General features: G+C 48.4%; 1 long non-coding RNA gene across 1 annotated transcript in view; it reads right to left on the bottom strand.

Moving 5' to 3' along the window:
- Nucleotides 1-2,230: 2,230 nt before the first annotated feature.
- Nucleotides 2,231-25,671, bottom strand: part of LOC136366168 (uncharacterized) — a 39,076-nt gene continuing 15,635 nt past the window's right edge. Inside the window, exons 2-3 of the long non-coding RNA XR_010744477.1 lie at nt 7,551-7,684; nt 2,231-3,600 (exon numbers count right to left, since the gene is read on the bottom strand). This is a non-coding gene — a long non-coding RNA (uncharacterized lncRNA). The remainder of the gene's footprint in view (nt 3,601-7,550; nt 7,685-25,671) is intronic.

Genomic DNA, 25,671 nt, shown 5'->3' with positions numbered 1-25,671 from the left:
TAATGGAAAAAAGAGGTGAGCTCCAGATTCTGGGTGATGGGGAGGCAGGCAGCCAAGCTGGGCTGGGCTGTGGCCTGGTGTCTACAGTCCCTGCCCTGAGCAGGGATGTGATGGAATCGTGGCAGTGTCCTCAGCAGCTTCTGGCCACGCTGACCCCTCCCCTAAAGGTTAAAACATCTGTGAGCTGGAGACAGGCTGGGATCAGTGGCAGCGAATTCAAACAGAACTTCACTCAAAGAGACTGCTGAGCACCCAGGGGTGCTGCCTTGCCCAGGGTGGGACATCCATGGACAACCTCTCTTGGGATTGCTGGGCCAGGACACTGGAGACAATCTGGGTTCCTTCCTCAAGATTGCTTTTGTGGCTTCGCACTGAATCCCTCCCCACTTTGTGCCAGGCAGGCTGAAGAGAAGAACACCCTGAGAGAACAGGAGTTACTCCAAATGGAACACTTTGCAAAATACATTCCTCTGACACCTGCTCAGCAGTGGGGAAGTGCTGGTGGGATGTGAGCTGGATTGTCACCCTTGTCCCTTTCTGTCCTTCCCTGGTGTGGGGCTGGGCTGGCTCCACCACACCCTGACACGCTTTGGTGCTGCTGGAAGGACTGGTGAACGTGTTCCTTGCCTGAACACAGTGACAGGCCCTGGTAACCCATGAGAGCTGCAGCCACCTGCCCTGGGAAAGCCACAGCAGCAGGAGCCAGGAAGGACCTGTGAATGAAACCCTCCCAGGCAGCACCATCAGGGGCACAGAGGCTCAGCTAAACTCCTGCCTGCCTTCTGTCTGTCCCAGATTGTGAGGAAAACATCAGAAGCAGTGCTGGCATGTCACCCACTGGGTGGTGACTGAAGTATTGTTACTCTGGGGCTTTGCCCTCGCCCTGGGGTCCTCCCCTGGGCTATCTGCCCTGCCCACTATGCCTGGCACAGGCAGCGAGGGGTACCCACCATCCCAGGAGCCACCATCCAAGAGGAACCAGCAGGTGGCAGATGGCTAGAGAGGGAAAGCATGTCTTTTGGAGAGGATTGTGCTTTTGGTAAGCTTAGGCAAGTTTTAAGTTTAACTCCAGTTTTGTCCTTTGAAGCAATCAGTGGAATATTTTAGAAGTCTCTGTCAGAAACCAAACGTGCCACCAAAACACTGGTGTGGGGGGAAAAACCCTAGGAAACGTTAGGTCAAAGTGATCATATTCTCTCACTGATTTTCATGTGGGTGGCATCACCAGCCTAGACACCATCACATGCCTGCAGCTGAACACACGCAGGCACACACTAATTGATAACTAACGTGTCCTTTTTCCAGGACTTTGCCTGGAAAACACTCGTATCCCTCTGCAAAATGATTTTCTAAAGCCCTGGCCTGTGAGGGGCTGCTGAGCCGCCTGTGCCCTGAGCAGAGGGTGCAGCCACAATTGCCCCGTTGTGCCAAACGAGGAGCGCCGGGTGCAGCGGGAACACTTGACCACAAAGACCTGAGCTGTGCTTAATAGAGCTCTTGTAGTGCTCACCTGCTAAGAGCCTTAACTTCTTAAGGCTGCATTCTGCCAGGGTTTAGGCAAAGCAGGCTCCCAGCAGGGTGCTGGACTGATTTCCTTTCCCACGAAAATAGACTTATGACTTTGCGCTTGTTCCTTGTCCCCAGGTCCCATTTTCTTTTCCAGGTAGAGGGGAGAGGAATTTGATGGATTATAATTAAGAAGGGGTTGCTCTGAACAAGGAAGGGGCAGGAAGGGTCATGCAGAATGTGACTGAATTGCCTGATGAAGAGATGTTTTAATGGGAAAAGTCTTGTGAGAGGAGAGCTTTAGGGCTCTTCTCTGCATAGCAGGTGGGTATTTACAGACATGCTCTGGTTGAGTTTCCTTTGTCTGTAGGTGGACACTGGACTTTCTAGGCCTCCCTTTTACTCTGCAGTGATGCTCAGCAGCAGTAACTGTGACAGGAGAGGGAGGATTTGTACTGCTTGTGTTGGGAAGCCCCATTGCAGGGCCATCGGGAAGGAGCTGCTCATGAGACCACAGAACTCACATACAAAATAAAATAAAATAAAAGTAACTGCTGATATATAATATAACCCTTCCCAGGCCTCCAGCACCATTCACCCTAGAGCCTCAGAGCACTGTACAAACAGTAATTAAAACTTCCCAGCCCCCAGCTTTGCCAACGGCGCTGAATTCATTTTCCAGTGTGGGAAAATAAGCCTTTTATGATTAAGAGACAGGACGCAATTTTAACAGCAGGAGAGGTTATTGATGACACATAAGCTGGGGTATGAGCCTTGGTCTTTCCTAGCAACAGGGGGATTTTCAAGGCAAGAACAAGGCTGATCTCCTATCCACCATGGACATTATGCATCTCTAGCACTGCAGTGGGCAACACAAGACCACCAGCTCCATGCATTCAGCCCTAGTGGCTACAATCCAACTTGCTTTGCAGAGATAAAGGCTGAAGGAAGTGAAGGGCCCAGGGGGAATATGGCTGGAGATGCCTGTGACAAGCCCCAGTCCAGTTACTCCTCCTAGAGCATCAATCTGCCTTATCAAGCACTGTCAGGTCCACTGTGCCACTCTCCTGACCCTCATGTCTGATTTCCATGAGAAATGTGATACCAGAAACATCCTGCAAGAAGGAAAGGAATGCCTGAACATGCCAGAGCTTGGCTTAGTTCAGAGCTTGCATTGCAGCCCAGAAACACTGGCCCTTTGGTTTTGGGTTAACTTAGCACAGTAACCAGTCCAACATCAAAGAGCCTGTCCCTCTCCAGGCTCCTGCCTGCTCCATGCTCCATCCAGGAGCCCTTGGACAAAAATCTTGCACTGTTGGGTGTGGACACAGCTCTTGGGTTCAGTATGGGCCCATAGGAGCTACTCAACAACGTGTGCTGCTTTCAGGGCTCCCTGGAGCCCTTGGCCAACATTCCCTTGCCATGGTTAATGTGCTGTCTCCAGTGCCCGCCCAGGCAGTGCCTGCTCCCTTCCCCTCCATCCCAGCACTGCCTTCAGGCTGGCCAGCCAAACCCCCTCTGCTCTTAACAGCCTTGTGAATCCTGAAGGACCATTCAGGAGGAAAAAGCAATTTTAACTTAGGAAACAGATTATCTTCCTGTTCTGCCAACACTGCCCTGAAATCACTGAGCCCAGAGCCCCCGGCCCTGCAGGGGCTGTCTGGAAACCACAGGGCTTGGTGAGAGGTCCCATGGCAGAGGGGAAGGGCCCCAACAACCAGAAATTTCAGCCTCCTGTCACTGTTGGGCTGTTTCCAGACACATGCCAGCACCACCCGTGTCTGCTTGCTCCAGGGAGAGCTGCTGCAGTCTCCCAGCAGCTGGAGAGGTGCTTATGGAGGCAGCAGTGCTGCACTGAGGGTTACTGGGCTCTTTGTAATGGATTCTCCACACCTGCCATTATTTCCAGTCCTGAGTCAAGGGAAAGGGAATGGGTGGCTTGAAGGGCTTTGGTGGATCCTGTGGTTCTGCAGTTGAGCTCTGGAGAGCTGGGCACTCACTCTGCCTCTCTTGTCATCCCTGCAGGCTGATCTCCACGGAGAATGGGGATCCAATGTGGGCTCACTGTGTTTTGTGTGTGAAAGTAACAGTCTCCTGTAAAGGAAAAAGAGAGACCTGGAAATCTGCTGCTTTCATTAGGCTTTCTTTGGGGCTGGCTTAGCTGTTGGGAATCAATGCAGCCATGAAGAAAGCAGCCCATGGGACTCTGCTCAGAGTGCCTAATTCCTATTAAATAAATAGGAAGGGAAGCAGCAGCACTGCAACAGGGAATGTTCCCAGTGGACAATGTGATTTCAAATGAATTTTTCCATGGAGGGGTTCTCCCACTTGCCCAGCAGGCCTGTGGAGGCCAGAAAGGCTCAGAGATTGCCCTGCACCAGCAATTCCACAGTCCTCACTCCATCACCTTTCTAGGACCCAAAATTTCTGCTTTTCTCTGAGCCAGAATGATGCCAAACTACAACTATTGAAATCTTTCCGACTGTGCTCTTTCTCCATCCCTGCTGTGGCCTGAAAGGTGATTTCTGAGCTCAAAGTGCACCATCAGAGCAATTGCTGTGCTCACAGCCAGCCCCACTGCCTGGCACAGCTGTGCCTGCACAGCCCCACCACCCACTGCAGCAATCTGGTGGCAAAGGCTGGGCTGAGCTGGAAGGGCACGAGGTTTGTGCCTTGATGGCACCCTGTTTCTGACCCGGACAGGCTTTAGAATTGTAACAAAGTCACAGGTAAACAGGAATGCTGTTTCAATAAAGCTGGATTAATCAGAAATTATTTCCCAGATGGCAGCAGCAGATGGAGGAGAGCCCACCCTCACTGAGGGTCACTTCTGCCAGGATAGAAGGTAGCATAGGGCTGAACAAGAGCATTTGTCTGAACTCATAGGCCACAGACACATCTGAAGGAATGTTTCCTTTGGAGCAAAAGGGGCAGGTCTCTGCTTTCACTCACCATATACCCACGGCAGCTCGCTCCTCCTCTTGGCACACGGTTCTCATCCCTCAGCTGACATCCCATGGCAGCAAACACTAATCACATCCTCCTCCTAAGACGGAGATAACAGGCTTTGGCAGGACAAGGGACCTCCCAGCAGCCCCTGCAAAGCCAATCTCGTGGCCTGGGGTCCCCCCAGTGCAAATCCCCACGGTTCTTGTTTGCTGAGCTGGGACAGAGTGGGCACCGGGGCTTTAGCCGATGTTGGTCAGAAAATAACCGTGAGAAAGGAATAAACCAATTAATTGCTGACCCACTGACAGCCAACACCTCTCCCCCACCTCCTCCTGCACAATAAAACCTGTCTCCTCAGCTCAAGCAGATTTAGGGTTGCTGCAAAGAGCCTAGAGGAGGAAAAAAACCTTTCCCACTTCAGCTAATAATATTTCCAGATAATCTGTTTGAGGCAGCACCCTCTGCGAACCAGGAAAGCCTTTAAGAGCCGTTAACATCTTTATTCAGACTTCCTCATCCTCCCCCAGACAAGCTGTGATTAATTATCCAATCCGCCCCGATCCCCCTGGGAAACAGCTCTGGGTGCAGGCATTCATCCGAGGATTTGCAGGGTCCCTCTGTGGGGTGGGAGCAGCTCCTGCTCTCCCCGCTGGCCCCCGATAAGCAGGAAGGGGCTGGAGGGGAACAAACTGCTCCCGGCCCTGCACTTACATCAGCAAGGGCATGGAATGAGGGCAGGGCAGGTTAATGCAGGGTCTTGGCAGCTCATGGCTTTTTCTCTGGCTGGTGACCACAGATATGACCAGCTGGGCTGTCCCTGGGAGCCCTGCCCTGGGAAGGTGCCCCTGGAACCCCAGCCCCTTTGGTTCCTGGATTCACAGCCCTCCTTCCACCTTCATGGCTCTCTGACTTGGCTTGCTTGGAGGACACTTTCCTACCGTTTTCCAGTCCTGCCAGAGATGTTGGGGATGAAGAAGGCAGGGAGGAGAGGGGAATTACTGCCTCTCAGGCTGCTGCTGGGATGCTGTGCCTGAGAGGTGCCCCTGTGTAGGCTGCTGCAGACCAATGCAGCTCATAACACTCATCTTGTACATGCACTGTCCCACGTGTGCTACCTTCACCCACCAAATCTGGGCTCTTTTTGTGTCCCAGGGTAATTCTCCCATCCCTGTGGCTGCACACAGCCTCTCCTGGCTGTTCAAAGGGAGGATCAGAGCTGCTCCAAGATCATGGTATTACCAACCAATTTACAGAACCCAACAGGGGCACATTCCCCTTGTCCCAAATGCCAATCTCCATCCCACTGGAGATGACACCAAGTCCATGTTTGTCCACCATAGTCCTTAATCCATGATTAGCTGTAGTCCTTAGGCTGTTTAAGGATTGACATATTATCTGGATGCCCAGATCTGGATGCCCAGATCCCCTCCCCTCTGGCAGGATGCCTCCTCTGGGGGGTCTATGGTAGTGTCACGCACATGTTTTATGACTTTTCTCACTGTACAAAGTCCCTGTAAATCCCCCATTTTCGGGGGAGACTCCCCATCCCATCCCAAGGCCTGCCCACACAGCTGCTGTGAGCGAGGGGGCTCCAGGGGCTGGCATGTCCATGTTGTGCAGCCATGGAAAACCTGTAATTAAGGGGACACAGCAGCCTTCCTTACAGGTTCTAAGCTGAAGTTCCATGGTTTTATGACACTTGAAGGAGCTCCTTTCCATTGGACCCTGACCAAGAACTCACCCCTGTCAGCTGCATTTTGTCTGCTGGTCTATTTATACCTGCCAGGGACAAAACCTCAGAAATATCCTGGTCCACCACCTCAAAACAGTATCTGCCATCACTGCTTTCTACCACCCACCTCTAGGAACATTCAGCCAGGAAATAAAACCAGAGAGCACAGTAGAAGCTCGGGAGTCCCAAATAGTTTTACAAATGAAAACTGTTGTCCTCTCCTTGTTCTCTTCTCCTCATAACCAGAACAACATGTTTAGGTCATTTTCAAACAAGAGTACTTAAGGTTCAGCATCTTGTGTGCTCTTTGACAAGGTGCCAAAGAAAGAGTGAGGAGAAAGAGAGAACATTTCTGCCAGATGGGTGCCAGTTCCCCCAGGGTGCTTCACAGCCCCAGGTGTTGGTTTGCATCACACCTACACACTCTGCTTTCTGGGCTGGGCTTGGTTTCAACACTCCCTTTATTTTTAGCCACACTTTCAAGAAAGGGGGAAAGAAAAATCTCAGAACTTCTGCAGCTTCCTGAAGGCCTTGAGAAAGAGAAAGCTGAGGAGTGAGCAGGGAGGGCCATAGTCCTCCTCCCTACAGAAGGCTCCAGCCAGCCCAAGAGATGTCTCTGCCTGTGTTCCAGTCCGTGTCCAGGAGCAGTGGTCATCCATTAGGCTTGGCCAGGTGCTGGACAAGTGCAGAATGGAACAGGGCCATGCTCTGGTTCTGCCCACGGTGAGGGCACAGCTGGTACTCCTGTGTGTAACTCCTCCTGCATCCATCCCGAAGGCAACCTGTGCTGCAGATCCAGCACTTTGCTCATGGGGATAGCCACTACTGGGGCAGGAGGTGTGAGTTAAAAACAGGTGCTGCAGGAAGTGGTTTGGGTGATTTAGTAGGTGGCACCTTCTCTCTGAAGTTTGCAGCATGATGAAACTGCTCAGCGGGGAGATCTGGGCTCTGTGCTGCTGCAGGAGCTGCATTTTAATGACATTCCAAGCTCACCACTTGTGGTCACCCAAGATCCCACTTCCTGCAAGGGTGGAGGTGATGGCTCCAGTGTCCTGAGCAGGCTCCAGTCTCCAATAATTCTGCTCTGCTGAGCCAAGAGCTGCAGGAATTTCCACTAGGACACACTATTCCTTACTCTTTTTCCCTCCTATAACTCTCCCTCCTATAACATCTTTCCCTCCTGGGTGCCAGAAAACAGCATTTTACCAAGGCATTTCAAATTCAAATGTTTCCCATTGTCTTGGAAGGGCTTTTCCAGTTTTGTCCCATGCTTTCCCTCTAGGATCCACCAACCCCAGGGACTGCTTCACTTGGCTGGTGTAATTCTCTGCTCAGCCGTTGGTTTTGCTCTCTTCCAACTCACCCTGGGCTGTGAAGGTCATGGACATCCCCAGCTTCGGCTGAGCTGGTGCCCCACAGCAGCCTCCACCTGCCCCGTTCTCCATCACCACCCAGGAAGGTGTCAACTGCACCTTGGTCCTTGACAGGAGATGCCAGCTGCTACCAGAAAAGGAAAAATCGATTGTGAGACTGACATTAACAAAATATGAGATTGTGACCTGGGACAGACTGAGGCCACAGAGAGCATTTTAAATAATTCACTGTCCTGAAAGTAAAGCGCATTAGTGGGAAAAACATTCAGGTCCTTTCCCAGTGGCACTAACTTCTATGTAACCAGAGCTGATACCGTGAGATGAGAGCAAAATGAGACTACTGCTGGGTAGGGAATCTTGGCATTTCAAAACGTATTTGAAAATAACAGTTTTCCCCCCACCCCTCCCACCAAAATTATTTACAAACATTAAAATATTCTGTTTCAGTAGTATTGCCTACAAGACAACTAAATCTAAAATAAAATAAAAACACAAAATGCTGAAACAAATTGCAAATCCCTGAGATGTGTGCTGGCAAAACATTCATCCAAATCACTGCCTTCTGCAAAAATGCTTCTATTTTAGCAAACCCGCAGTTTTCCGGGGGTAGACTGATCCACCAGAGCCTTCTGAACCCACAGCAAGTGGCAACGGAGGCTGAAGAGAGACACTGTGTGGGAGGCAACATTTAAAATGTCGCCGTTCTGCTTTTCACTTGAAACCACTCCAAGGGCCGTGGGGAAGCAGTCGAGAGCAGCAGTTGTGCTTTGGCTGGCTGGAAAAGTTGCTGCCAGTGCCTGGGCAGAGCGTGGGGTCACCCAGAAAAGCCCTGCTCATCCACAAACGCTCCTGGAAGGGTGGATGTTACCCAGGCCATTATTTTAAATTTATCTCGGCGGTTCAATGGAATTGTGCTCACACAGCTGATGTGTCTGTGCTGGGTAAGCTCAGCCTAGCACAGGGGGCTGCTGAGGACGTTGTGCTGGTGGCATTCATCTCAGCTGCTGTGCTGCCTGGGGGGCAGCAGGAAGGGACTGCCACAGACAGGCAAAGGGCATTTCATTATCTTCATCATTCGTGTTTTCTTGGCAGAGGCAGCTCTTCACTGGGGAGAAAGGTTTCCCTTGGGATGAATGAATGAATGAGTGAGTGAATGAAGGGTGCACAAATGTGTGGGGTTGGAGGTGTGGCAGCTCTGACCCCTCACAGCTCACACCCACACACACCGTGGGGCTGGGTCACAGTCACAGGTCAGCAATGTCTTCTCTGCGATGGCAGAACCTTTCCAGACTTCTTGGGAGCCCAAGTTGGCTTCTAGGTGTCCATGGCACCTTGCAACAACAGCCCCGTGCAAAAATTCAGACTCAGTTCCTTTCCTGGATGCTGAAATCACTGCAGAAATCCCAGTGGTAAATGACTCTGAAGCTGGACAACACTTGAGGGATAGCACTCCCTCCTGCTCCTGCCAGGCCAAGAGGTCCTGCTGCTCACAGGGATGCTCCAAACAGCCAGGCAAGGGAAGACCTGGGAGAGAAACATAGAAAACTATGGCTTCACCTTAAAAGGTCAGTTCTGTTGCTTGCCATGTGATGTGCTCAGAACCCCCCAAAGGTGATTAAACACCCGGTAGTTATTAGATCACACACAGATAATCCTCCCTGTACCTGGCAGCTGATTCATTATGATTCATAAACTCCAGCAGTGTTAAGGCTCCCGAACAGAGGCAGTGTGCTGAAAACTCTCCTCCACAGCTTTAGCAGCAGAAAACCCTGAGGGGCTGACACAGGAGACCCCCAGAGCTGATGTCCATGCACTCATTAGGGGCCTCCTTAATTTTAAGGACAGAACAGGGCTCCTTGCACCTTTTCCACCAGGGAGCTGTGAGATCCATGAGCCACCTGGGAGGTGGCAGGGGACAGAGCAGTGACATGTGGGAGCCTAGAAGGGGGCACATAGGAAAGAGATGTTATTGGCTGGTTAGGAAGGGGAAAAGGGCAGAGAGAACTGAGGTTTGTCTCCTTCATCTCCACAGCAGTTGGCTCTGGGCTAGGGTGAGTCACAACAAGAGAGTTTGATTAGAGAGAGCTTGATTCATGAAGTGGATGCAATTAAAACCTTGGATCCTCAGGGTTGGTTTTAGTAGCTACATTAAACTGCATCAACTCTTGCCTCACTGTGGGCCATGGAGGGGCTGTTTCTGCTCCTCCACTTTCTTTGAACTGCTCTTGCTGCAGCTCCTCAGGTCGAGGCCAAATCCAGCTGAGGTGCTGAGGACGAGCAGGAGCAGGGTCTGTCTCCCTGAGCATCAAAACAGGAGCAGAGAATAGGCCTGAGAAAAAGGGAGCTAATCCAGAGAGGAAAAATCCTTCAAAGATTATTAAATACAAAGGCAAAAATGATGCCTCAGAAAGATCCTGAGTGCAAACTCATGTGTGGGCAGCATGTATGCAGGAGGCCTGAGGAAGCTCCTGTGTCACCTTTTTCCAGAGGCATCTGCTCTGGCTCCTTTGCAGGAGCAGAAAAGGAGCTGGTTGGACTGTGGATCTGATTCCAAGTGATTCTTAGCAGAGATGAGATGAATAACTGCCTGTGAATGTGGCTGGATCTCTGGAGAGCGTTGCAGTCACCCTTTTTGCTCTGATAAGTGAGAAACAGCAGCTTTGCCCCAGGCAGCAGGTTTTTGGGTCCTCAGTGTGAAGAACTGGAAGCTCTAGGGGCAGGAGCAGCCACTGCTTCCCAAAACTCCCCTGCCAGACCCCTCAGGCCAGATCCAGGACTGACCCCAAAAGGGAGCACCACAGAGGCTGGGAAGATGAAAAAACCTCATGCCCATCCATCCTGATGTCATGAAAATTTTGATGCTGAGATGTGCTGGTGTCACCAAGTTCACAGGTGTGAAACCCCATGAAATGTTTCATTCTCATAAATCGCTTGCTCTAAGTGCCTTCTGAGGAATTCATGGGAACGTTTTCTATTTGACACAGAGATACTTTCAATTATGAAAGATGGCTAAAAATAAAAGGAAATTATACTGTTCAGACATCTCTGGAGGTGGAGACAGGAGAGGAAACCGTCAAGGAGAGCCAGGGAAGAGATTTCTGTTAGAAGTAGAGAAAGGCTACTTATTTTTACAGACAGAAAATGTCAGGAGGCAGCCTGACTTGAAAATCTGGAGTCTGTCACTCACCTTCTCTATTAATAATTTGACCTCAACTATTTAGGGTCTGAGCCAGAGAACTGGAGTTAACAGTCGTGTTGGTCTCTTTCTCTGGTTGCAGGGGGTTTGATCACTCTCTGAAAATTCTCAGCCGTAGAGGTTTTGTTTTTTTTTTTAACGTGTTTTCCTTTTTTGTAATAAAAAATTGTATTATTTATTTTTTAATGCAGGACCCCAGCCTGTGACATTGAGACTCTTTCTGGACTTTCCCTTTGATGTGAGAAGCTTGGGCTGATAACCTGGAGCTTCTTGTAGGCTCAGTGAGTCCATGGGATGTCTGATGCTGATAAAACATTTACGTTTTGTAGCAAAAATGACCTGTCTGAGAGCAGGGCTTGAATCATAAATACTTTATGGATCAGCCCATTGAAATAAGAGATTTATTCCTCTGCCACCCATAACAGGTTGCTCAGCTTTTCCTACAGACCACTGTGAGAGGGACCTGGCTGAGCTGCAGTCACCATCTCTCTCTCTACATTTTTTTAATTTAAGTTACTACCTGAACAAATATAAAACATACTGAGAGCTTTTTGTCTGCTCTGGCATTGAGTAAAACGTGTCTTGCACTCCACACACGTAACCAGGGAAAAGGGGGGCAGTTGGAAAATACAATTCTGGAGCTTGATACAATTTGGTGTTTGTTATCTCTTGTTTCTTCTACATAGCAAATCAAAGTCACAAGGAAAATATTAAAAATTACCACGAAAGGGAACAGTTTTGTTCTATAGATGGGAGCTGAAAGGTCTCTAGACCTCTCTTCCATTCCATAGCACCTGTTTTTAGAGATGCCTTTAGCTAAGTGCTGCGGCATTGATTTGGGCTGTGTTCTCTGAGCCACATGCTCTAATTTTAAGTGATCGGGGACTTAATTACCTACACTCTTCCTTGTATTTTGAGCAGCCATTTTAAGTTAAAAATACCAGGCATGTTCAGTGTTTTAGGAGAGCATTCCTGTGCTATTCCAAATGGAAAATCATCTTCAGTACAGTGCATTTTCCTCAAAATCACCACTGAAGAGTGAAGGGGTCCAGTCAGCCCCCAGCACAACTTATTCCAACAGCAGATGTGTTGAGCCCTGGGAGTTCAATGTGCTCTTGTACACACTTGGGCCCACAGACCTGGTGTGAAATGTAGATAATCAGGGCTTTATTTCTAAACAACACTCAATCATTTTTTAGGGGTAGAAAACTGTTCTCTGTTAGCCAGCAGACTTGATGTGCCTCCCGCCACACTTACAGTGGGTCACAGCAGAAGGCTGCAGAGTGATTTTGGGGTAGGCATCTTCCCACTGCACACAAACAGCTTCTCACCAGCACTCTCCCATGCCCAAGAAGTTTGCTTGTGGGGCTCCCTTCCCTCATGAGCAGCCCAAGGCAGTACAATTGTCCTGGGAGGAAGGAGATAACAGGAATCATAATGAAGGTGGATGTTCTCCTGGTGCAGCTAAGCTTGGGATAAACACTGACCTTTAGAGGAGAGGGAAGAATTCAGACCTCCCATGAAGAGATTAATTTCCAGAACTTTTTCTGGTTCCCCCCTCCTCACCCCCCCCCAACAAATTTGTCATCTCTCTGCCAGATTTAGGGAATAACTTTTTAAATGAGAATGCTTCATCCATAGTCACAAAATGGCAGGTACAGAGTACCATTACAGAGTAACCATGGAAAAAACCTCTGCCAGAGGAAATGACCCAGCATGGCACATGATGTCTTGGGCAGTTCTGCACATTCCCATCCTCCCTTTGCTTTCCCCTCTCTCGCAGAATTCACAGAATGACTAGGTTGGAAGAGGCCAACCTTTCCATTCATCTTATTTCCAATGAGACAAGGCAACTCTAACACCACCAAAGGCACTTTTACTGACTCTCCAAAGCTCCTAAGCACCTAAAAGAGTCAGAGGTGTCTCTGGATGGACTTTGGGATGGAGAGCAGGGGGAGCAGACCCCCCATCAGGAGTCCTGCCAGTGTCAGGACACACCTGGCAAGGGAAGCAAGTCCTTGGCAGGATTTGTGCTCACAGAAGCAGGAGAAGATTTGCTGGAGGTGCTGAGAGGCAGCTCAGTGGTGATGTAGCTCTTGCAGAGCTGTAGCTGTACCCTGGGACAGAGGAACTCGCCTCCAACAAAGGACCCACCCCTCTGAGAACAAGGGCTGATGCTGACTGGTGAGCAAAGGCTGCTGGAAAAACCTGGGCCTGAGAGGGAAAAAAGGTCTTTGTGTCATGAACACTCCCCAAAGAGCGTCCCTTAGGAGAGCGCAGCCAGCAAGATGAAATTGCCATTCATGCTTTTTAGAGATGTTCAGTGTATCAGGAATTCAATTAAGAAAATGTTCCACTGCAGGAAGCTAAAAAATTATCATTATTGTAGAGGAAGGAAACATTTTTAATGCATTAATTTTTTAAAATGACATCCCTACTGACAATGAACTTTTCCTTGCAGCACCCAGGCCAGTAAAGGAGAGCAGTTTTCTTTAGCAATGGGGAGCAGCAGCAAGAAGATCACAAAAAGGGTTTTCTGTGGGATGCAGAGCACTGGGGAATGCCAGACTGGATACTGGGCCCTGAGCTCTTGTCTAGAGGAGATGACCAGTGGATCCTTGATTTTACCTGTAACTTGCTCTACATCTTTCCAGTTTAGGAACCTGACCTAGATGAAGGTAATGTAAGTGGTCACCATTGACTCAAAAAAGGCTGTGAGCCCAAAGAAAAAGGTGCTTCTGTGAACTTCCCTCATATCCCCAGACCAGGATTTTCTGCCTACATGGATTTTTGTGTTATATTTGCATAGTGCCAATACCCCATATCTGAGGAAGAGGTGGGTGGGTCTCTGCTGGTGCCTCCATACCTAGGAAATAAAGCAATGATTCAGTTCAAAGCAAAAGGTGTTCCCAAGAACCTCCTCAAAGTAAATCTGGAGGGGGGAGGTGGATTGGATTTTTTATTTGCAGGACAAGATATCACATGGAAATCCAAGAATAGAATAAGTTGCAGGGGAGGGAGAGGAGGAGGAAGAAATCACTGCTTTTTGCATTTCTTGTTCCCTTTCCAAACCTTGTGCATGCCACAGTTTTAATTAATAACTCTGTCACCCATTCTAGAGTTCAAACAAAGGAGTATAAGGAGGATGTATTTCAGGCACACAGGTACCTGGGTAAAATGAAGTGGTGGCTTTATATTTCAAGGCCTCATTGTGGGGCTCCAGCTTTTACTCAAAAGTTGTTCTCTGCCAGGAATTACCTAAGCCATTACCTCAGGAGGTCACTTTGAAGCTGGGCTCAAAAAGTGTTTAAATTTTTTAAAAATCAAATACATTGTTTAGAGGCTCAATGCAATAACCAGACAGACAAACACAACCACCAGCAATAACCTTTCTCTGCAAGGCTCCTCTGTCACTCATGTGTCCCACCTGACACATGAGTGTGTCTCATCCGTGCAGGCACTGTGTTGTTTCCTAGTGATGGCTTGGTACGTTCCCCTCTGACTTTGGAGCCAGGAGCACCTCAGCTGTGTCCTGCCCTCTCCAGGAGTGGCAATCCTGCTCAGTCTCTGCCCCATGTGCTTCAGGCTCACTGTAGAGCACTGGGCCTGTTTGTCTTTCCCTCTGCCACACTCGTGCTGCACATCTCTGTACACTTCCCACCTCCACCAGGTAAGAACATTCTCCTTTTCACAGGCTGGGAAAGTGGGACTTTCCAGGACCACACAGAAATAAGAGGCAATCTCTGCAGGCCCCACTGACCTCTTTAATTTTTGAACAGCTCTTTCCCCTTTGGGCAAGTCACAGAGTAACTGGAACTGTCTGCACATAACTTCTGTGGAGGTAGCAAACACCTCATAGGGCGCTGCTGGTGTGACACATTCAGGCTGTCCCTGATCACCACTTTTCTGCACAGACAGTTTGATGATACTGCTTCTCCTTAACTGCACCAAATGTTTAAGTCAGGAGAGCAACAGTGCCACAAAGAATTCACGGGGAAAAGAGACAATATCCACCCACCCAGGAGGGTTGCTCCAGAGACAGACCCTGCAACCAGAGCTTGGGTGGTTGGTAAATGAAATGATGGAGGTAAAAAAAAAATCATCTGAAGCTGCTGTTTCCATTTCTGTGGGGTTTTGACAGCAGGAAATGCTTGATAACCCTGCATATTCAGTGGCAGAGGATGTTGTTGATTTCCTTCTGGCCGTTCACTGAGTGCCAGCTTGGCCTCCAGAGTACCTGGTGAGGACCCAGCTTGTGATGGGAGGGACATCCCTACAGCTCCACCAGCTCCTTCTCCTCCACTGTGTGAAAAATGCATGTGAAAAACTGTTTTTTGTTGACCTCACAAAAAGGAGCTTTTTGAAAGCACTGAAAGAGGAGATATCACCGTATCCAAAACACCGGCAGCAGAGAAGAGTGTCTGACCATCAGACCCAGCCTTTCCCCAGACACTCTCACAGCCAGTGAAGGTAAAGGCCTCTTTGGTTCAGCAAATTCAGGACTTTTCCTCAGCATCCAGACAGGACACAAGCTCATGTCCCAGTCTCCACCTTCTCCTCTCCAGAAGCTTCAGAGAGGCTTGGCTGAAGGCTTCAGCACAGCTCGTGCCCGGGTGAGCTCCTCATCCCAGCCTACAGTGTGCTTTGGGAGTGGGCAGTCTAAAGGAGCAGAAGGATGAGTCAGGGGAAGGATTTCATGACACACCAGCACATTTGGTGGCTGAGGAGAAGCCTGCTGGTGCAGGAGAGCAGGCCAGCCACAGGGACCTGCTAACACAAATCTCCAAATGGATCCAAACATTGCAGTGCAGAAAACCAGGGCCACAATCCTCCAAAATCAGTGTATAAGGGGGTGCCAAGGAGTTCGTGGGAAGGACTTGGAGAAACCCAAACTAAAAGCCAGAGGCATGGAAAAAGCATGCAGCAGAAACACCCTCCAGGACAGGCATGGAGGGGTCCAGGAGGGTCTCTGGTAGCACAGAGCAGAGAAAGAGCAGGTAATGAGAGTACCATGGGCAGGAGGGTGTCACTGTGTGTCTGAGCCCTCTGGGAGACACCAAATGTCACTCCCAGAAAATCAGCAAGTTACCACCAGTTTCAGAAGTGCCTGGAAGATTGACTCCCTATCCTGAGAATATCGAGCCCTTTCATCAAAAAGAATAAAACAGATTTTAGTCTTTCCATTTTCCTGCACAACTCAAAAGTGCCACAGAAAGCACAAAACTTATCACATCACAGCAATTCTTTTGGCATCAAATTCTAAAATTCCTTCTAAGAAAAAACCAAAAGTGGCTAGAAAGGGTTTGGAGCCAAGAGGGTTTGCTGTGAGCAGTACCTAATGCTTTAGGTGGCCATTCTTCCACAGCTTCTCCAGTTCTCCTGTCTTCCATGTATTGCCAAATACCAGCCTTGAGGATGCATTTTTTGGGCAGCAAAGGCATTTCAACGCAGAACAACAAGGTTTACAAGACGTGGCATGTCAGGCTGCCCCAGAATACTGCAGAGGAGGTCACCAGCATCTCCCTGAGAACAGATGAAATGAGCTTCAAACCAGGCAAAGCTGCTGCCCTAATGGAGCTCCAGAAACTCCCTGGGGGTGTGTGAGAGCGTGAATGCCTCCACACCAAAACCAAAAAGACCCAGGAAAATATAAAAGGCAAAACTTGGCTGAGGGAGCACAGGGTGCCTGAGAAGGTCTGTTTTGTGAATCAGTGTAAAGTGCTTCAATTGCCTTCCCCTAAAATCACAGTCCTCATTGCAGTTGTGTGGACAAAGCCAGTCCATAAGGACCCAGAATTTAAAATCCTGATGAAAGCCCCCATTTGCTTCCAAGGAGCAGAGAAACCAGAAAAAGCACAGTGCAGGCAAACGCAAAAGCATTTGCTCTTTCAACACCTACGAGCACATTTTTCTTTTTATGATCCATTTGGAAAACAGTGTCTTCAGCAAAGAACAAAAATAATCCTCTCGTCAGGCACCCCGAGGCATGGCAGTGGTCCCAGAAGCAAATCACCAGCCCCAGATCTGGGTGCTGCTGGGGAGTTTAACGAGGGTGACATGTCCTGCCACGCAGGGAACACACCTTTGGGAGACAACAGCCCTGCTCAGGGCTGGGAGCTCAGTTCTGGCTGATCCCCCTTCCCCCAGCCCCCTGCCCACAGTGCCAGGAGTGCTTGAGAAACCCTCCTCAAACGCAGCATTTCCCTTTTCTGGCACTGCCAAGACGAGTCTCCAGCACACCCCAGTCCCTGCCTTGGGGCTGTTGTTCTGAACAGCCTCCGGTATTTCCTCCAGTGCCTGCAAACTGGGAGAAACTGAGGGTGTATTATGGGGTGCCTTTGAAGGGTTTCAAAGCCTAGAGATCATGTAAACACGAAATAAGTGTGATTCATTTGGGGGGGCACTGCTGCCAAGGCAGCCAGGCAGGAGTGTGGCTTCTCATATGAATTGGGATCGCATTTGCATTAGATTAAAGCAAGAAAAAATTGCCAGCAAAATGGGATTAAGAATATTTATGGATCCTATTGGCTTGATGTATGTGTCTCCCAAGTGATGGAAACTGAGTACAAAATTGAGAAACTTCAGCAATCTGTGGGGGAAAAGAGACAGACAGCAATGACTTTTTAATGCTTTATACTTTTTTTTTTTTTCAGTGGATTTGGTGCTCACAGAAAGCAATTATAATAAAAGGTTTGAAAAAGAAGGTGAATATAGCAATGTTTTTTCTTTCTAGAAAGACCAATCCACCATCTTAAGATCTCAAATCACTTTTCAAACTTAAGGTGATCTTAACTGCATTAGGGCAAGAGCCACAAGTAAAATTCTGTCAATACCCAACCCCTCGCAGATGCAATGACATGGGTGACTTTTATACCTGCCCTTCAGTGCTCTGGACATTGAGAACACTCTGCTTCTCAGTGCAAAACCCTGTATGCACAAAGCTTGAATTTCTAACCTTCAGTAGCTTCCACTGGGGGCTTCCAGGGGCTGGCATTCTCCCATCACACGCCTCAGGGATCAGAAGGAGGTGCCTTTCTCTGCATTTCTGCAGCTCAAATGTAGCTCCACCAAACTCTTTTTCCTCCAGACTCTTATGTCCCTGCCATACTCCTCTGTAAGCTAAAGCTGGTTCCCAAGGGACAGGTGACCCTTTACAACCCACAACCATAACATCCTTTCGTGCCTATTCAGTCCAGACCCACACTTCTAGGTAGGACATCTGCTCTTTCCTGGTTTTGTTTTGTTTCCATGTTGCACAGACAGTTCCCTGGGCTGCTCCAGCCTTGGGCACAGTGGCAGCTCTTTGCAAACATCTCCAGCACAATCAGGGGCTGAAGCTGGAGCTGTATCTGCTTGGCCTGAGACCAGATCACAGGAAACAGCAGCCTGCCCTGCAGAGATCATTTCCACCTTTGTTAGCTTTTGGCTCCAGCATCTATTTTGGTAGATGCTGAGGTCTGAAGCTGTTAGTAAGGAAATGGAAAAGGGCAATGGCCATGCTTTAACTCTTGCTTGGGAGCAGCATTAGCCCATGGTACAGTGTCCATGTTGTGATGTTGATACATTTAACTAAGACTAAAGAAGAAAAAAAGGAAAAAAAAGGAAAAAAAAAAAAAAAAGAACAGACATCACTTGCTTACAAAAAGCCATCACTGAGCAATGTTCCAGGGCTGATCCATGGACATGGAGGGAGGAGACTCACCGAGGCTGGTTGCTCACCATGCAACTCATTTTTGTGTATTGGGACAGTCCTGTATCAGCACCCCATGCCAGGAACCTTGGCTAAAGCATAAGGGCTGAATTTTCAGCCTGGAAACACCTCAGAAAGGACAGCATCAGCTCCTCTCGCTCCTCTGCAGCCCCCACCAAAGGAAAACACAGCCCAAAGCAGCAGCAAAGACAGAGCAGGGAGAGAATGGCCACAGACCAGCAGGCTGCCCCCCATCAGCTCTGCTAGCTCCCTTCACACCCCCCTGGCCCTGCAAAAACACCCTCAGAGCTCTGAGTCCACTGTCAGCCAGGGACACACATCCTGAATTCCCCTCACATCTGCCAGAGAAGTGCAAGGAAGTTTTTCAGTCCACAGAACTCAATCCTGAGGTACAAAACTATGACAAGAGAAGCCCAAGGGTTAAAGCTGGGCTTTACTTTTCTGCTGGCATTCCATCAAAAAGAGTTCCACCCCCAGCACTTCAAATTACTACAGATAAAACAGCAACAAAGATGCAAAACTGGTTTAGAAAGTACCTCATAATTTCCTTTTAAGCTTCCACTTCAGAACGAAAAAAAAGCCCTTCTTGCTTTGAAATAAATGGCTCTGGACAGGCAGAGGTGGGGGACACACAGTGTGTTCTCATAAATTCATGTTTGAATTGAGAGAAGGAAACAAACTTCTGAGTATTTGCAGCCTCAATAGCTGGGCATATTCCTCTCAAGGATCTTTATCTGCTCCACCTTCATCACACCTCTATTGCACAAAAACACTGAAGAAAAACCAAACTTCCTGATTCACATAATCATACTGGTGGATTGACACAGTTACAATTTATTCTGCTGTAAAATCAATGCAGAAAACACTGAAAGAAGGGAATGAAACCTAGGACCACAAAATTAAAGAGGAAACCAGGAAAACATGAGGTAAGGTACATACAGCAAATTTAATTTAAACTACCTAGAGGTAGACAGCAAAGGTAAATTAGTTACCATACACTAAATTTCTTTGTTTGGACCCTTCAGAATGAATATATGGGCTGGAGGGTTTGATGTACAGGATGGATGTGAGGACTTTCAGCATCAGGACTGAGCCACTGAACTGCCCCTAGGCCCTCTGCAGGAAACTCAGAACCTTTGGTGCTCCAGGTTAAAGGAGCCACACTGTAAAGAAAAAGCCCAGGAAATGTATAGAAAGCCTCAGAGGTTGCTCATCTTTGTATCTCACTGGCTGCTGAGCACAAACACTGAAAAAATAATGGGAAATGACGGCTTGGCAATAACAAAGGCAGGAAACCACCTGATTAGCATCCAGCTTCTGCCCAAGTTAACATGGATGAGAGCTACTGCCTCCTGGAGCAGGTGACCTCACAAAATTGATGGCCCTGGCAGGGCCTTGACCCCTGTCCCTTGGCCAGCACTTGCTCCACATGTGTTGAGCACAAGGAGGCCCTCTTGCTGCTTGTGGCCTTTGTGGAGACCCAGCAGTGGGGATGAACTGGTCACTGGTGCAGGAAATGGAGAGGAGCATCTCTCACCCCCAGGGACCTTTGCCTGCTGCCTCCTCCTGAGCTTTGCCTCTCCACCTGCCTCCTGAGCTGGAGCAACACGTTCACCAGATGAGAGGTTGGCTGAGCCAAGGCTGGCTGCTCCTGGGGTGCCAGAGACCACCAGGGTGTGGGCAAAAACCACCTGTGGGCTTTGTGGTGAGCAGAACCCCAGAGAGAAGTCATCTGCTCAAAATAGCACTTGTCACGTCACCTGTCAGCTGGCACGGGGCACGGCAGCTCCCCTCAAATAACAGCAATGGAACAATGCAAACAAGAGCAGGGCTTAGTCACTTGTTCGAGTCTCATCCCCTTTTGTTTTTACAGATGTGCAGTTCACGGAAATGAGATGATTAGCTCATCAAAGCATCTGTCATCTGAGAGACAAACCAGCCTTTCACAAACGCATCCAAGTGACAAGACCTGTCGGATATAGGCTGTGGGGAATCTCTCTGAGTCTTATTTTTGGATCTATTATAATCAGCCCTTACCAGCTTATTAGTTATCTCCAACACATCAACAGGGAAGGAAAAGATAAACACATAAAAACGTGTCATAGCAATCTGAAAATGGTGGGGGTTTTTTCCCTGAAGGAAAAAAAATCCTTGCACTTTTACAGCTCTTTCTTTTCTGTACAGCTTGGCCTTTACTCCTGGAAGACTTAAATGAATTTCCAAATTATTTAAATGGAATAAGTTTTAATTTTATCTTCTTAAAATTGAGACACCTTAAAATGAATGTATCTGGTTGTCATGGGCTTTGCCAACCAAAGCAAAACTACCGGTGTGTGGAACACTGGACAAGTTGCTTTGCTACTTTTCCAGATCAGGTGAGAAAGAGTGGTCAGACGCTTCAAAGCTCTCGACTGGGGCTCAGGGGATTGGAACTGAGCCTCAATCTCCCCCTTGGGCTGCCTGTGTCTGATGGCACCCCAGGACATCCCTGCTGTCTGATGCACAACGCCTGTGAGCACAGGGGGGTTAAATTCAGCTGGAGCCACACTGATGGTAGGGCTATATTGAATCCTAGAATGCTTTGGGTTGGAAGGGACCTTAAGAGTTATCTGGTTCAGCAAAGATATTTACTGGCCTTCAGGATGCAGCAATGGAGCACAAAGGGACTCAATTTTTTATTTTTTTTTAAATTATGAAAGACAAAATTACTGGGGCTGAAAGGGAGATTACTCATTTGTTCTTAGACCTTTGCTGTTAATGCTACCACACCTACTGTGGGAGCAGTGGCAAGCTGTTGGCTTTGCCTCCTGCTTGGCCCAGTGCCAGCCAGCCCAGCCTGTGCCATCCCTGCCCCTGTGCCTGCCCAGTGAGCAGCCAGCTTGGAATCACTGCTCTGCAAGTCTGCACAGCTCCAGGCACAGCCCAGACCTCACGTGTGCTCTGCAGGCAGGGAGGAGGAGAGCCCAGCCACAGAGAGATGTGAGCACTGGAAACAAACGGAAATGACACAGCCTGGGCATGAAGAGACATGTACAGTTGGTGTGGGGGGAAGAAAATGGGTTATAGTGTAAAATCGAGCATTATCTGTCAGTTCTGACTAGCTCCTGACAGCATGACAGCTCCTTGCAAGCACAGAGACACTGTTTGGCCTCAAACAGCCCCAAGCACAAGACAGCAGAGTGGGAGAGGGCTGGGAACTTCAAAGGACTAATCCTTGGCTTTGCTGCCTAGCCTGCTAATGACACTACAGTATAACAGTTTTTGGGAATTGAAGCCTGGCCTTCCCTTTGCCCACTGACATCACAGGGGACACGGCCACTTCAGGCCACTGCAGTTTCATTTTGCCTCATTCTTTGATCAGATGCAACATTAGCTGCCTCCTGGTGATGGCCACGGCCCTCTAAAATGCCCATGGTGTGTACCCTGTCCAGATCCCTGTTACTGCCCTGAACCCAGCCCCTCTGCTCTCCAGAATGCCCCCACAGAACAGGCTGAGGCTGGGCACTGCTCTCCCAACACCGGGCACTCTCTTCTGAAACAGAAAATACTTGTGTTGGGCACTGCTCAGCAGCGTTTAACAAAGCTTTCCAATCCCTGCTTTCTGCATTTCCACCTTTCATCAGTTTTCTGGGGAGCACTGAAGCCTCTTTTGTGTGACAGGGAGATGGGAAGAGACTTTGGTATAGGCAGCTGTTGAGCCCTCCAGGCCAAAATGGCTTTCCACCCCTATTCTCATTCTTCTCTCCTGTTTTCTACTCATTCTTTTCCCTTCCTAAGCCTACGAGATGTCTGAATGTCCTGTTTGCCCCCAGGCAGATCAGGATCAGCAGCGTGGTGGCAAGCAGAAATCCTCCCTTGTTTGGTGGCTCTTCCCAGCCTCAGTGTTCCTGGGAGCTCCTGAGTCACAGGGATTTTCTGTCAGGACCTGCCTGGGGGATGACTCAGCCCAAGCCCACACGTTTGGGGCAGATGTCAGAGCTGTGGGGAGGCCCTGGCAGGTGCCTCCTGCAGCCTTCAGCAGGCAGCATGTGGAGCAACACTGCATGGTCACTTGGAGTAGCAGAAACCACTTGTTTGGGTCCCCTCATCCTCTTCCAGCCACAACCAGTGCCAGCCCTGGTCCCTAATGGACAACTGAACCATCCCTACAAATTAGAGATGCTTAGAGCTTGTGCACAGCAGCACAGCCTGTCCATCCAAAACCAAAGGAGGGAAGAGGCAGATTTCATTAGCTCCTAGCCAGTTCAACCCCACCACAGGCTGAGCTATTTGTAAGAATTACAAATATTACAATAAAAGATTACTTGCCTCTTTCCCTTGAAGTCCCAGCTTGGCTGTTCCCTCATGCTTCAACATCTCCTCCCAAGTACATCATCAGCTTGTTCCAGACAAGATGCCAACAAATGTCATCTCCAGGTGGGGACAATGCCCCGAGTTAACAGCTCAACAGACACACCAGACAGCTGTGGTGGTAAGCAGAGGCCCACAGGTGATGGTGATGCCCTGAAGGTTGTGTGTTAATCACAATAAATTAATTGGCAGAGAGGAAAAAATGCCATTTTCCTCTATTTAAACACCCGTAAGTGACATTAGGAGTTACTTAATAAAGTAACTGAAAATTCTACAGTGTTCCACAACTTACTGGACTCCGAGGAGAAGCAAGTCAGTAAGAAACTTTATATTTTCAGCATTTTCTTTCTAATTTTCCTTTTTGTTCTACCCATAAAAAAGAACAGAAATACGACGGCAGATGTTGAACATCACGATCATTCTGTAGAAAACTCTACACTGGGCCTGCAGTGACACGAAACCAGAGAATCAGATTATATAATTTTTCATAAAGTTGGGAGAGCTGGTCTCCAAGGGCAAATACCAAGTCACTTAGCAGCTATCCTGCCATAATAGCTTTCAGCTTTCCAATGGAATTTTTCCTGGGTTTCTTCCAAAAACTAATAAGACTAAAGCTTCCTGGAACGAGCTCGCTCTGTAGAATTTCCCCTGCTCACCACTGGACAGCAGATGTGTGTCTGCAGGGCTAAATGCACCAGAGGATTTATTCCTTAGCTTAGGTGGTCTGGCCAGAAGTTCCTGCTGGTGCTTCCCTTCCTGGGCCTGCCTGCAGTTGGGCTCTTTCCTCAGGCAGCAGTGGGACCTTGCAGTGGTCATCAGTGCACCCTGGCCGCCCGTCCTTGTCACACAGCTCACGGCCACCCCTCCCTCAGGCTGCAGTAGAAGTGCAGCTGGCACTGCCGGAGGTAACACCTTGGATTCCAAAAGTCCTCAGTAAACATGCTACCAGAGTTGGTGGGATCTGGGCACCTCATTCCCCTAAGTCAGGGCAGGAGTTGCAACCCCATCCTAAAGCAGCTAATCCTGTAGGTAGCTCCTCAACTCGTCACTGAGATCTGGGGATTAGAAACCAACCATCCACACACAGAATTTGTGCCTGTTGCCTAGAAGACAAGCAGTACATCAGGGGGTCAAATCCCAAAAGGAAATGCCTTTTGCTTTTCATGTTTCAGTCCCAGTGGCTGCTCAAAGACTTATTGTATCATGAATATCTGCATGGAGCTTATTCTGAGCGGTTTACTGGAAAATTATGACTTGTCAGCAATTAGCATAAAGTGAGTAGGAGCTGAAGGCAGAACAGCCCATTATAAAGGACTTTTTAGACAGAGGTCTGACACTGGCGCTCAAAAGAATATTTAAAGAGTAATTCCTAAACAGCTTCAGGTCAAGCAGATATTTTATATAATGAATGCAGGAAAGTCTGATTTACAATTGGAGTCTAAAGAGTTCCTTACTTTTGAAAACGAAATTTTTTCTCCTCATCTTATAATTTCTATTTGGAAAAACAAATCCCTTGCAATGCACACCTGGCATTTCATTTGACTTTTCCAGAAGATTCTAGGGAGAGACCACTAAATACTCAGCTCAGTGTCTTCAGGCCCCTTCTGTGTACCTCTTTCTTAAGAAGCCAACTGAAATAAGAGGGACAATTTTACTTTATGTTTCCAGGGTCTGCATAAGCCTTCAGTAAAGGTGTGAAGGTAAATATAATTCCCTCAGTCCCATTCTTCCTGCTCTGCTATGGACAGCTGGTGAGTTGGATTGTTTGTCACACTGGAAAAATCAAGAGAAGCTGTCAGAGCTCCCTGGCAGTTCCCTTTGGGCCATCAGGTGATTCTCCGCCATGGCTGACGGTGAAGCTGGGACCACATCCTGTCCCATGGCAGGACTTTACATGCCCTGTGATCAGAGAAGGAGGTGGTTTAGCAGCATGAGAATTTGCTCTCTTCCATGTGAAAACTCTGGATAATTAATTTTTCTACTGTTATATGGGTAAGGATATGAAAGCAGACACAGCAGCCCAGGGACAGCCAAGAGACCACAGGTGTCCTTCACCCCACTTGCCACTGCTGAAATCTACTGGCTAAACCTGCTCCTGTTCCACGTCAAAATCCTGCCAAATCTCCAGTGCCAAGAAATCACTGCCTAATTCTTCTGGGATTATGATGCATTCCTTCCTTAGACTTACAAACCCATTTCCTTCTCAGTGGCAGAGGATTAAATTTCTTTCAGAATCAGCGGAAACACTCTGTGCTCTTACATATAATGTATTAGTATTAGAGAAAATTCATCTCTGATCTCATTCATCATTTGCTTCAGTCCTCTTGGCAGACAATATATCAGTCTTTTAACAGCACAGGCTTCTTACTGTCTCAGAGAAAAAGCTTTGGCATCTGGTTCAGCCACTGAACTCCAGCATGACCTGAGTCCTCAGTGGACAACAGCACAGGTCCTGCAAAATTATTCAGTTCCACATGGCTTCCCATTAGTGACCTTCATTAGAAACCTGAGGCTTCCACACTGAAAGCTCATCTGTACCAACCTGCTACGCCAGGGCTCCACGTGCTCTTCTGAATGACTTTCCTTCCCACATTTCTCATTGTCTGTGAAGTGGTGCAGAAGTGGATTAAATAAACTATCATCTCAGTTAGTGATAATGAGAAAATTGAAACAAGCTGTTCCATAAATGTGATAATTATCTAGTAAATTAAATGAGATATTTAAAGTGTCCACCCGGCAGTGGCCAGGGAACTTCTCTTACTCTGCATTTCTTTTATCTGGGAGAAAGAGGAATTATCACAACCTCCTGCAAACCAGAGACTTCAATGGACACCCTGTCATTAAAATCATCTGT

Source organism: Sylvia atricapilla, chromosome 11 (genome assembly GCF_009819655.1).
Source record: "Sylvia atricapilla isolate bSylAtr1 chromosome 11, bSylAtr1.pri, whole genome shotgun sequence".
Taxonomy (NCBI): Eukaryota; Metazoa; Chordata; class Aves; order Passeriformes; family Sylviidae; genus Sylvia; species Sylvia atricapilla.
Note: the sequence above shows the minus strand (reverse complement) of the source record. Positions and strands in the feature narration are given on the sequence as shown.